The sequence below is a fragment of the Lissotriton helveticus genome, chromosome 5_1, assembly GCF_964261635.1.
Source record: "Lissotriton helveticus chromosome 5_1, aLisHel1.1, whole genome shotgun sequence".
Lineage (NCBI taxonomy): Eukaryota > Metazoa > Chordata > Amphibia > Caudata > Salamandridae > Lissotriton > Lissotriton helveticus.
The window spans coordinates 612185195-612197729 of NC_136065.1; the positions used below are offsets into that span (position 1 = coordinate 612185195).

At 42.0% G+C, this 12535-nt stretch overlaps 1 protein-coding gene across 1 annotated transcript in view; it reads right to left on the reverse strand.

The window, feature by feature from the left end:
• CAMTA1 (calmodulin binding transcription activator 1) overlaps positions 1-12535 on the reverse strand; it is a 3172802-nt gene that overhangs the window by 671547 nt on the left and 2488720 nt on the right. The gene's annotated exons all lie outside the window — the stretch shown is intronic.

A 12535-nucleotide genomic window follows, 5' to 3' on the forward strand; every position in this document is an offset into this window, starting at 1 on the left:
TATGAGATTTCACCTCCCTTTCCTGTTCCACTCTGGGCGCTGACGAGGCCACTGGGCCGAAATGCATACGCCCGCTGCTGCAAAATCTTGGAATAAAGAATCTCCACCTTGCTCCCCTATTGCGGCCTCTGCCTTTCATTTTTGTGAGGGGTTCTGGACATATATATATATATATATATATATATATATATATATATATATATAAAAAAATTCAAAGATTATCCCGTTTTGAAGAAAATCACTCCGGACACAGCGGGACTTCTAATCAATATATATTTATATATATATATATATTTCCACTCGAAAAAAAAGTATACTCCAGCACTCCGCTTGTTAAAGTAGATGATGTTTATTCAGCACTGCAAAGCCTACGCGTTTCGAACCAGAAAGGTTCCTTGTCACGGCAGTTTTCGTTTTAGTGAAAACTGCCGTGACAAGGAACCTTTCTGGTTCGAAACGCGTAGGCTTTGCAGTGCTGAATAAACATCATCTACTTTAACAAGCGGAGTGCTGGAGTATACTTTTTTTCGAGTGGAAATACTTACCGGGACCCCACTCCTGGTCCCGACTCCAGCACCAACTTTCAAGCTGCTCCCTCTGCGACAGGGCGGTTTGTGTATTGATATATATATATATATATATATATATATATATATCCAAACGGCTTGGCTCAAAATTTTTGTGGTCCAACGGCGCTCTCTCCACCGGTGTCGGACTACTAAGCAGAGCCCTGCTTGGTAAATATTGCACAAATCCCTTTAGAATAAAGAGAATAAGTCCGCACTCACGAAGATATTATTTCCCAATCATCAGATTTATTTCGTCACAATTTCAGCATTTGAAGTTACAACCAACGCGTTTCACAACACACAGTTGCTTGTTCACCGTGAACAAGCAACTGTGTGTTGTGAAACGCGTTGGTTGTAACTTCAAATGCTGAAATTGTGACGAAATAAATCTGAAGATTGGGAAATAATATCTTCGTGAGTGCGGACTTATTCTCTTTATTCTAAAGGGATTTGTGCAATATATATATATATATATATATATAAATCAATGTAACTAATTAAAGGATGTTAGAATGTTTTTATCTGTATGCTTTTATGGTTGTTTTAAACCGAATAAAGTAGTAATGACTTACTCTATGAATCAGTTATTTGATGGGACAAAGTTCAAAACTTTCCATTTGTTAACATCAGAGCTTGGTAAGCTTCACATTAGGTTATTCAAATATATTCAAAATTGATATTTTCTCATCCATAGAGCCATCCCTATTGACATAGCGGTGCTGTTCCATCCTCTGGTGGGATGTAGAATCACATCAATTGGTAGCATTTACTTCTTATTCATGAGTGATGATGAGGAACACTTTGATGCATGGGTTGCAAACTGGTAATGGTCAATCACGTTATGAATCATGCCCAAACTTTTTAGTTACTCCTTTGTTGAAATTCACACAATCCATGTGGCGTCTAATTTTACTTAGTGACTTCCAACATAACCCCAATATATTATTAAGAGGGGTGATTGTAAAGTGGACTGTCCCAGATGTTACACACCATGTGTGGATGAATTTATATGTATGCACGTCATGTAAAAAACTAAATCATTATGTGTGTACTATTATTCTCTTTTTTCCCCTGCTTAAAACAGATGTTGAATGTAGACTTGACATCAAAGGTTAAGACGATCAATTCTGGTCAGATTCAGATTCAACAATGAGAGTACGGGTACCTGCTCAGGTTCTATTCAGTTGTAACCAATATAGTTGGCATATGCCAGGACACAGGGTTGTTGTACCCGTAAGTTATTCAAATGAAACGAGTTTTACTTCAGTACTAGGAAATCTCAGAAAATGCTCTAGCAGAGCAGAACTACAAAACTACAATCCAGCGTGCTCAGACAAACTACCTTTTTAGTCTTGTACCTATCAAACTAACTATTAATTTGCTGAGATCGAGCTGCAAACACTCCCCCACAATTAAGGATTTATGTAAAGAAATGTTGGAATGCAGCACCGTGGGGCGTCAAGTTGTAGAAATGAAATAACTGATGTAACCACGTATGGACCACTATTCACTAAACCTTGGACAGAGCTGACTTTGTGAATGGATGTGTATGTTTCCTTGTCCTCCAGGCTTTGGTGTCTGTTTAATTAGTTTTAATATGTCCAGCACGTGGTTTTGTTTCTTTAATACGATAAAAAATGAATTGGTTCTGCTCCTTTCTTCTGGCTTGCGGCCCAGAGTTGGAGATTTCAGCATGGCAAAAATCCCCACCTCCGAGCCGGAAGCTCCGCCTCCAAGCCGCAAGCTCCGCCTCCGGGTTGGAAGCTCCGCCTCCGGGCCGGAAGCTCCGCCCCCAAGCCGGAAGCTCCGCCTCCGGGCCGGAATTTACTCCCCGATTTCGGACTTAGAGTTAGTAGTCTTAAATCTATTCTGTGAATACCGAAAGTAGTAAGTTTATTCTGTGAATCCCGAAAGTAGTAAGTTCACTCTGTGAATCCCGAAAGTAGTAAGTGCATTCTGTGAATACCAAATAGTAGTAAGTTTAGGATTTAGTCTTAAGTTCATTCTGTGAATCGGGCCCATGGCCTATTCAGATTGTGTTTATCAAGCTCGTCGGAGCACACCCCCTCAAGTCAATAACCCAATTTCTACCACTTACTTTTTCTGCATCCCTTTTTCTTTGAACCCTATTACCTTTCTTTGAAATGTCTTTGAATCACTTTTCCTGCCTCATTCTATTATTCTGCCATAGCTTATTCTAAGTACCTTATCACCTCTCTCTTTTAAGGTCCCCTGTTTGTGCTGTCTTTTTAAAATATCTTTCCCCATTTCCCTCATATCTTTCTCTTGCCTCCACTTCATGGATATTTATTTCTTTAGAGTTTTATATAGCGTAAACTTGGCCCGAGGGCATCAGTGCGCTTTACAGGGGATAGATAAACAATGACTACAGGACATATAATACAGGTAGGAAGCATACAGTAAAATGCAATATATAAAAAGGGAGAAATATAGAGAGGGGGTAGGAGAGGATTGTAAATGCAGTTCAGAGGTAGTTAAAGGAGACTAAGGCATGGGGCATAGCATCATAGGTTGCGTGGGGCAGTTTGTTCCTATAACAGGATGTGTTGCTTGGCAGGACTATCTCATTTAAGTGGGAGGGTTTGGGTATTTGTTGAGAAGATATAGTTTAAGCTTTTTTCTGAAGTGTAGGTAAGATTGGCTGCCATGTAGTTCTTTTGGAGGGGCATTCCAAATTCTAGTTCCATTCCTGAAGGAGGAGTGTGTGAGAGATTTATTTGTCTTCAATTTGGGTGGAACCAGGAGAGGAGTGTTAGAGCTATGTAGTGGTTTCTTTTGGCCCACGTTCGAGAGTTTATTGGCTGTCCGGAGTAGAAGGCTTTGTGGGTTATGCAAGCTGTTCTGAAGATACTTCTTGCTTTGATTGGTAGCCAATTGAGATTTTTGAGTGTGGGAGTGATGTGGTTGTATTGTTTCTCTCCAAAAAGAGGTCTGGCCACTGTGTTAAATGTGGACTTCATTGGTAGAAGGTGGGTTTTTGAGGTGCCAGTGATTGTTGCATTGCTGTAGTCCAGTTTGGAGAGGACAAGGGATTGGGTTAAGCCTGGTCTTCGGGTCATCGAGGGGGATGAATGGTTTAATGTTTTTAAGGTGTTTTAGCATGTAGGAGGGGCTTTATGATGAGGCGTTGATGGGGTCTTTCAAGTTTAGGCTCTTGTTGAGAGTGATCCCAAGAGATTTAACCAAATTGGAGGTGGATAGTTTACAGTTTAGTGCCGTTAGGTTGTCAAGCCATTTGTGGATAGGGAGCGGGCTAGTATTTGGTTGGATGAGGAGAAGTTCAGCTTTGCTGGGGTTAAGTTTAAGGTGGTTGTTGGTCAGTCAGGTTTGTATCAGGGAGCTTCTTATTTAGATGTTGGATGCCATTAGGTGATGAAATGTTGATGTCGATTTGAGTGTAATTAGCGTAACAATGGTAGGCTGTCTTGGCTTGTTTTAGGATCCTACCAAGGAGTTTCATGTAGAGGTTGAACAAGGCAGGGGATAGGATTGAACATTGGAGAACTCCTTGTTTGACTAGTGCAGCTGGAGGTGTGGAATTATTTATTTTGATTAAGTGGGATATTGCAGGACAGTACCGCTGATGCCAGCACTTTGTGAGAGGGTGTTTAGAAGCAGATTGTGATTAATGTTGTCAAACACCAAGGAGAGGTCCAAGAGGATTAGGAGGCAAGCGTCGCAGGATCAATGTATGTCATCAGTGATGTTCAGGATTGCGGTCTCTGTTCTGCAGCCTTTCCTTAATCCAGATTGGAAGATGTCATGTAAATTTAAGTTTTCGATGTGGTTTGTTTAGATGGTAGAGCATGCATTTTTCCACAGTTTTGGCAAGGAGAGGGAGGTTGGTTATAGATATGTATTTGTTGAGGTCATTAGAGTCAGAGTCCAGCTTTTTGAGGAGGAGGAGGGTGATTTGGCTGAGTTTAAGAGGAGCTGGCATGGAGACGCAGGATAGGGAGGAGTTGATGATGTTGGTCCAAGTTGGTGAGAAGATGTGTCTGAGATTTTTGACAAGTGTGGAGGGGAGAGGGTCAGAAAGGTGGGAGGTTGGTTTCAAGTATGATAGTATTTTTAAGGACTTTTAAGGAGATGGTTTTGTACTTGGACCATTTCTGTTGTTTTTTGGCTATAAGTGATTGGTGAGGGAGTTCTGGTTCTCTGTGGGGGTGGAATGGGGAGTACCGGAGGGCATCATTTGGAGGGGAGTCAGCTACAGTGGGGGGAAAGTGGTTGGAAGGGACAAGCAAGAGTTTAATGTTGAGAGGATGAGTGTGTCAGTGCAGAAGTAAGGTTAAAACATTTTACATTTGTTATTAGGACCATTCGGGCTTCCTTTGTTTGAAATATGGACACAAGAATGAGATGTCCTTGCCATGCTTCTGTCATGCAAAGTAAATCAGCTAGAAACACACAGTACGGTTTGGTGTAGGCCTGGATAGAATTTCAATTACGCTCAAGTAGTTGGAGTAATTTTGAAAATTCTGTGTTACTCTTTGATGCAGAATTACCGATAATGTGATTATGTCTGCTTGCACAATTAAGAGTAAATTGGAGGAAAACAATCCTACCATAAAAGCAGTTTTAGTGAGCATGAAGGGCTGCTTGTGCTGCTGTTTATGTCCTGTTGCAGTTAGCTCTATTTTCTTAGCGCGAAATGCACCCCCACGTAAATTTTGTATGCGAGGGGCACTTTTTCACTAAGAAAATATTACTGAATGAAGAATTACTCTTTTCATGTACTCTCACTTAATTACCCTTAGTTTGGTGATGACATTTGAAAGAGAACACAGGCCTCCTAGATCAGAACGATAACTTAGCGCATACAACAAGCTGATTAAAAAAAAAAGAAATAAGGGAATTGCAGAGAGCTCATGACCACCTTATAATTTTAGGGATATCATTTTTAGTTTCAGAGCAAATGTGCTTGTTTGATTACATGCAAGCAAATCCAGAGGTTGGAGCAGTTGGAGCTCAATCCTGATAAAACAGTGCTGGGGATGTGTTATGTGAATGGTGTATAATATTTGCAGAGAAGAAAGACATTGGCTGTCAAGAAAATATCTCATTTGACCAAGGCAGGCACCTAACTGCACCTCAACAGCGGTGGGGGTCTCCTAACTCTTGACAACTTTATTATGTCCACTAACCTGTGACGCAAAGAGCACAATGAAGTTATCAAGATGGAACAACAATTTCTCCGTAGTCGCCCTGTGTCACTGTAGAGATACCAAGGCAAACATTAATATTCGCCTGCGTACTCTGCAGGAGCCAGGCAGCGTCCCTGCAGCCTGTTGCTTGCGCTGCCTTGGAACAGCACAGCCCATGCTGTCACTAGGCTAATCAGCACCCAAGGCTCCCGTTTTGTCTTCCTAATTATGCCAATTGGGGTTTTTGCGGGATGACTTTTTTTAACCTTTTTTTTTAGCACAAACAAAAATGACAAAATATTTGCAAATTTAATACCATCAGTGGTCGATTTGGGGCCAATTATCTCAGAAAAGAGAGGTAGGTGTACATATAATGACAATGAAGGTATTTCCACAGTGGATACATTTGGCCCCAGAGGGTTCTCGTGGGAAAAAGTTTTTTTTTTGTCCTTAAGCCTCGTTGTTTCACATTCAGCCATGCTGCGAGTTGCACTGGGATCTTAAAACTGCATGCACTCCGATAAAAACTTAACTATTCAAAGAAAAAAACACCAGTATTCACCGGTATACGTGGGTTGGAGCAGGTCACATAATAAATTAAACAAGCGGCCATGAACATGCTCAAACTAAAGAAAAAAACTGTTCTGAGCAAAGCACGTGGCATATTTAAGGGTGAAAAAACTGAATACCTTGCTCGGATGAAACATTCCTCAGAAACCCTTATGGACCAATCTCAGTAGTGCAGACTGCGTTGGCAGTTGACAGAAGGACGCCATCACCAAGGAAAGCCTGAATCTCTTGCAGCATTACAGAGAAGAGTGTGACGCAGGAGATTTCTGGGAAGGTTTTTTTTGCTAACAAGAAAGCCAATGGTGCTGCTGCTCTAGGCTATCTAAGGTGGCACTTTTTAAATATTCCATATTTTGTTATTTGTTTTTGGATGCTGTACTAACAGATATGGAACAATCCAACCAACATACTAATTACAATATCCAGGTAAGATAAGAAGCGCTGACTTGTTAGTCTGGGTATTAGATAGAAATGTCAATTCATACATAGCTCTGCTGCACCATACTAATACAATAACACTCAGCGATGAGAAGCCAACTATAGCTTAATCAACTTTTATTAATGGGTAGTTTTATATAGCGTTAACTTGTCCTGAAGGTATCAGAGCGCTTTACATGAGCACCAGTTGCGTTACAGAGGGACACATTCATTTTGTAGGGCAAGGAGAGATTAAGTGATTTGCCCAGAATTGCAGGATGTTGAGCATCCCGGAAAAGACTCAAACCTGGTTCCCCTGCTTCGAGGACGACTGATCTAGCCATTAGGCCACATAAGACATGTATGGTACAGGTTTTTTGTATCGCTCAGTACTCTGCCAGTCAATATCCCAGCCGACGCCAACTGAACAGGCATGGAATAATTGAAGAGATCTATCAGATACTGTTGGCCAACTGGGGACTGTCATCTAGTCCAGCACTGCAGATCCCAACTACCCACACTCTATGACCCCTTATTTACATCTCACGCTGAAATTCAGAAATGGCATGATAGTAGCAAAGCACTTTCCAGCAGATCTCGTTCACCACTTCTCTTTCCTAAAAAGGCCTGTGTCGGCACAAAAACTCGAAAAAGTATTAGATTGGACAACCGAGTGCAGTAACCAGCTTATAATCATAAGAAATATCATTGACTCATGTGGTCAAGCATTTCAGAGCACCACATAAGGGTAGTAAGCACTATATAAATACTGTAATACAATACAAAGCCTACTCTCCGATTGGTACAACCGTTCCAGACTGTCGTATATAGACTCTGGGAGATTTCCGAACAGCCGTATACATCCAAACAGGTAGAGATAGAGGGGGTCAGACAGTAAATTACTTGCGCCCGACATGGTGCCATCCCTACCGGGCTTACAATATCACAGGTCTGTTAGAAATAGTCCTGTTTCGTTGGAAATTGTCATGTTTCTGAACAGGGCAGCCTGGTTTTGATTAATAAGACTGCTTGATGAGATAAACTTAATTCCAAGTTTCAGTTATACAAAACATTGAAAGTATTTTTGCAATGCAAGGTAAAAAGTTTCATAGTCGACTATTACACCTAATTTGATAAAACAGAACGTGGTGCTTGTTAGACCATGCTAGGGTCACCAGAGTCTCGCAAACAAATTAAAATGCCTACAGTGCAAGCATTAACCTGTAATAACTACATGAATTCCTAATATTTAAATATGGGCTTAGAAGTGTTTAGTATTCTGTTCTCACCCCCTCCCTTAGCTGGTCTCTAGTGTAATCTATTGACACTTACAGCAAGAGCAACACAATCTGCTACCCTTGCAGCTGTCATTCAGCAACAGCAATCGATGGGGGGGGGAGGAACAATGCTTCAAGGATTTAACATTGCTCTACCCTAACATATGCTTCACAGACACTAGATGACTCGGATGACTTGTGAGCAAGTTCCACCAAACGGAAGCACCGGGAAGGCAATCATACTCTGACATAACACAGCGCATGACAACACATGCTCTAACTGAACATGGCATACCCATTGCAACATGTGTCCTTTCTGAATCTGGCATATCTAGGGCAACATGACCTCTATCCGAATAATGTACATCCATAGCAACGTGTGTTCTACCTGAAGTGTTGCATTCCCATTGCAAAATGTGCTCTATCTGTCTATCTATCTCTCTATCTATCTATTTATAGCATATCCACGTCAACATGTACTTTGTCTGTGCTATTGCATGTCCACGGCGACGATGGCTCTACCTGAATTATGTATATCCATGGCAACATGTGTTCTATCTGAACTATGGCATATCCAGGGCAACACGTGTTCTGTTTGAATCGTGGTTTATTAAGGTCATGTGCTCTATTTGAATTACGCATATCAATGGCAATATATGTTCTATTTCAGTTGTGGAATATCCATTACAACACATGCTCTATACCAATAACAGCAACGTGGGCCCTATTTGAATTGACATTATCCATGGCAACATGTGCCCTCTCTCAATTAGGGAATATCTATTTCAGCATTATATTAACTAAGGCACAGCCATGGCATCTTGAGCTCTATCGTAACTGTGGCAATCTGTGGCAATATTTGCTCTACCTGAATTGGGGTATATCCATGAAACACGTGTTCAACCTGAATTATGCATAGCTATGGCAACATGTCTTCTCTCACACATATATGGCATATCCATGGCAAAGTGGGCACTGTCGGAATTATGCACATCCATTGGTACACGTGTTCTCTATGAACTAATGGTATATGCAGGGCAACTTGTTCTATCTGAATTGTGGCATTTCTACACAACATGCACTCTTTATGAATTATGGCCTATCCAAGACAACATGAACTGGTCTTATCCATGGCTACATCTGTTCTATTTGAACAGTTGCATATCTATTTAAACACTGCGTTATAAGAATTATAGCACAGTAACTTCATCATGAGCTCTATCTGAAATGTGGCATATTCTTGGCACTACGTGCCCATCTGAATTATAGTGTATCCATGGAAAACAAGTTCAACCTGAATGATGCATATCCATAGCAACATAAGCTGTATCTGAATGTTGGTATCTCCATGACAACATGTGCTTCCTCTGAATTATAGCATATCCATGGTAACATGGGCCCCATCAGAATGATGTAGTAATCTATCCGAGTCAAAGTCAAGAAGTCCACAAAAAAAAAATATATACATTGCACCAGATTCGAGCTACCCATGTTTGAGGAGCAGGTGTGGGAGGGAAAACCAGATACATTACTTTTAATGAATAATTACTATTGTCCACCATCGCAAAATTTAATCAGCATTGTTTCTGTGGAATCTCACGCTATTGGGTCACCAAAAAGACTGGTTAACCGCTGGTGCTGACGTCTCACCACTTCTGCCCCAGGTACATGAGTTTTTTCAAGGCTGGAGTGCTGCACTTTGCCTAAATCATCAGAAAGGAACGTATACCTCTAAGAATGTACAGGCTGTTTTGTGTAAAAATGATTGACACAAATTGCTGTCACTCTCTGAGCGGTTTATTAACTTATAACCCTTCTATTTCTATCAATTTCAGTAAGTTTTGGATCCATAAATACATATTATTGCAGAACGGCCTTTGGAATTGCAGGAGTTCTGCTCCTCACAACAGCGAAGGATCCAATTATCCTCTGGGCAAAAGGGGGTTAATGACTCATGGAATATATAATTTATGTGGAAGTTATGTGATTCCTCAATGTCAAATGCTATTTGCATGGAAATGGTCCAAAGTTGTTTAATGTATCGGCTCTCTGGTGCTTTCGGTGCACAGGAAGCGCTGGGCCTCTTAAGGAGAGAAATAAATTGTCAAGTCAGGGGCACGGCTCTGGAACGTTTACCGCTGAATATTTAACTCGGTGCATTAAATCACAGAAATGCTTAAAAACGACCATTCCATCTCAAGTCAAAATGGTGTGTCTGGTTTTCAGGAATGGGAGGGGCCACTCTGCCCACGAAACCCCAAATTACCCCTTTGAGTTTGAGTATTTATTTTCCTTGCTCTTTTTAGGTCGAAGCCTATCCAAAAGCACAGCTGTCTTGTTTGCTAAAGACTTCTTGGGGACATTCAGAAACCTGACTTAGGGAATGCATTCCACCCATTGCTTATCATTGGCCTTGTGGCTGGTAACTCACATTTTCTGGCTTCTTTTACTTTAGGCTGTCCAGCTTCAGTGTACCCCTCCCCTTACCCAAACCTTGTTAACTGTATTCTTCCACATACTTGCTTTCTGTAAACTGGGCCTATACATCTTGTTCTTATCTTGTCACATTTACTGTGCATTCAATACAGAGGTCAAATGTCAAGCAGTGTCTTCCAAGTGAGTTTAGTGTTTAATTTTCTTTCTGAGACTTCAAAGTGAGAGAAAGTGACAAACCTGCTGATTATCCATGTGAGAGGAGAGGGTGTAGGATGTCTATTTTTTCTGGGGGTGAGTGCTTGCATTGTTCAACACTCTGTCCATCATCCCCTTTGGTTTTGCTATGTTCGCCCTAAGTTGGCAGGGTATGCCGAGACGGGGGTCCTTTGCTCACTTTTCCACTGGACTCAAGCTAATGGCTGATGACAGCTGATTTGCCAGAAACCGGTCCCCGGATGCTTGTTTCTGGTCCAGGGAAGACATGGCTTGGCAGTTCGGGCTGGACTGTTCCCATGAGGCACAGGGTCAGACTGATTTTCATATGCCCATCTCAGAACTGGGGTGGCGGAGTGAGCTAAAGAATGATGATGGATTAAACCCAGATCAGTTGACTGGGGGTGAGTGCTTGCATTGTTCAACACTCCGTCCATCACCCCCCTTTTTTTTTCTAGCACACTAAAAATTAAATGAGCTAATGTTTAAGAATATATATATCAAAGCTAATACAAATGATGCACATTTTTTTGTAATTCTGAAGTGTGGTGGAAACAAATATTTGAATACGATGAACACACTTCAATACACTAGGTGATGTTGTTTGCACATATTATCGTTTGTGTGCAGAAAACCTTATTTTGGTGCAAATGTAATGGGCATTTCAATTGAAAATGTGTTGACTGTAATGGCAGTGCACTACCACACCATGCATACTCCACACTATGCCACTCCACTGCACTCTTTACACTTCCACTCTATGGCATGGTACTCCATTCTACGACATGCCACTCTGCTCTATGCCCCTCTAGCCTAAGACACTCTACGATAAGCTATGCCACACAACTACGTGCTACTCCAATCTATGCCACTCACTCACGACACAACATGTCACTCCACTCTATTTCCCTTCACTCCATACCACTTACCCCACTCCACTCTACCTTACTCCAATCTACCCCACTCCTATCCAATCTATCCCACTCCAGTCCAATGTGCCTCAGCCTACCCTCACTACACTCCCATATAATTTACTCCACTCATCTACCCCTCTTCAGTCTACCCCACTCCACTCCAATCTACTCCACTCCATTCCAATCTACCCCAAATGCACTCCACTATGGCACAATATACCCCACTCCAAAATACTCCACTCTACTCCACCACAATGTGCCCCACTCCACTCAAATCTACCCCTCTCTGCTCCAGTCTACCCCAGTCTGCCCCATTCCACTCCAATCTACCCCACTGCACTCTACCCAAATCCATACCCCTTTCATGTGCCCCAAACCAACCCACTCTAATCTAGCCCTCTCCACTCCAATTTACCCCAGTCCAACGTACCCTACTCCATTCCCGTTTACCCAACTCCGAACTCCACTGCAATCTATCCAACTCCTCTCCACTCTAATCTACACCCCTACACTCTATCCCCACTCTACCACAGTCTATCCCACTCCAATCTACCCCATTCCAGTCTACCACAATCTACCCGCTCCACTCCAATCTAACCCACCCTATCCCAATCCACTCCAACCCAATCTACCCTACTCCAGTCTACCAATCCCCAATGTACCTCACTCCAATCTACTTCACTATACCCCACTCCAACTCATACCAATCTACCCAACCCCACCACCACTCTCCACCCCAATCTACCCACATTCCATTCTATTCTACCCTACTTTAATATGCCCAATATACTCCACTCCAATCTACCCCAGTGTATCCTACTTCACACTACCCCATCTACCTCACTCCAATTTATCCCACTGCAATCTAACCCATCTACCATACTCCAATCTACCCCACTCCGCTCCAATCCTACCCAGTACACCCCACTGTACCCCAATTCAATCTACCTCACTCCAGACTCCAATCTACC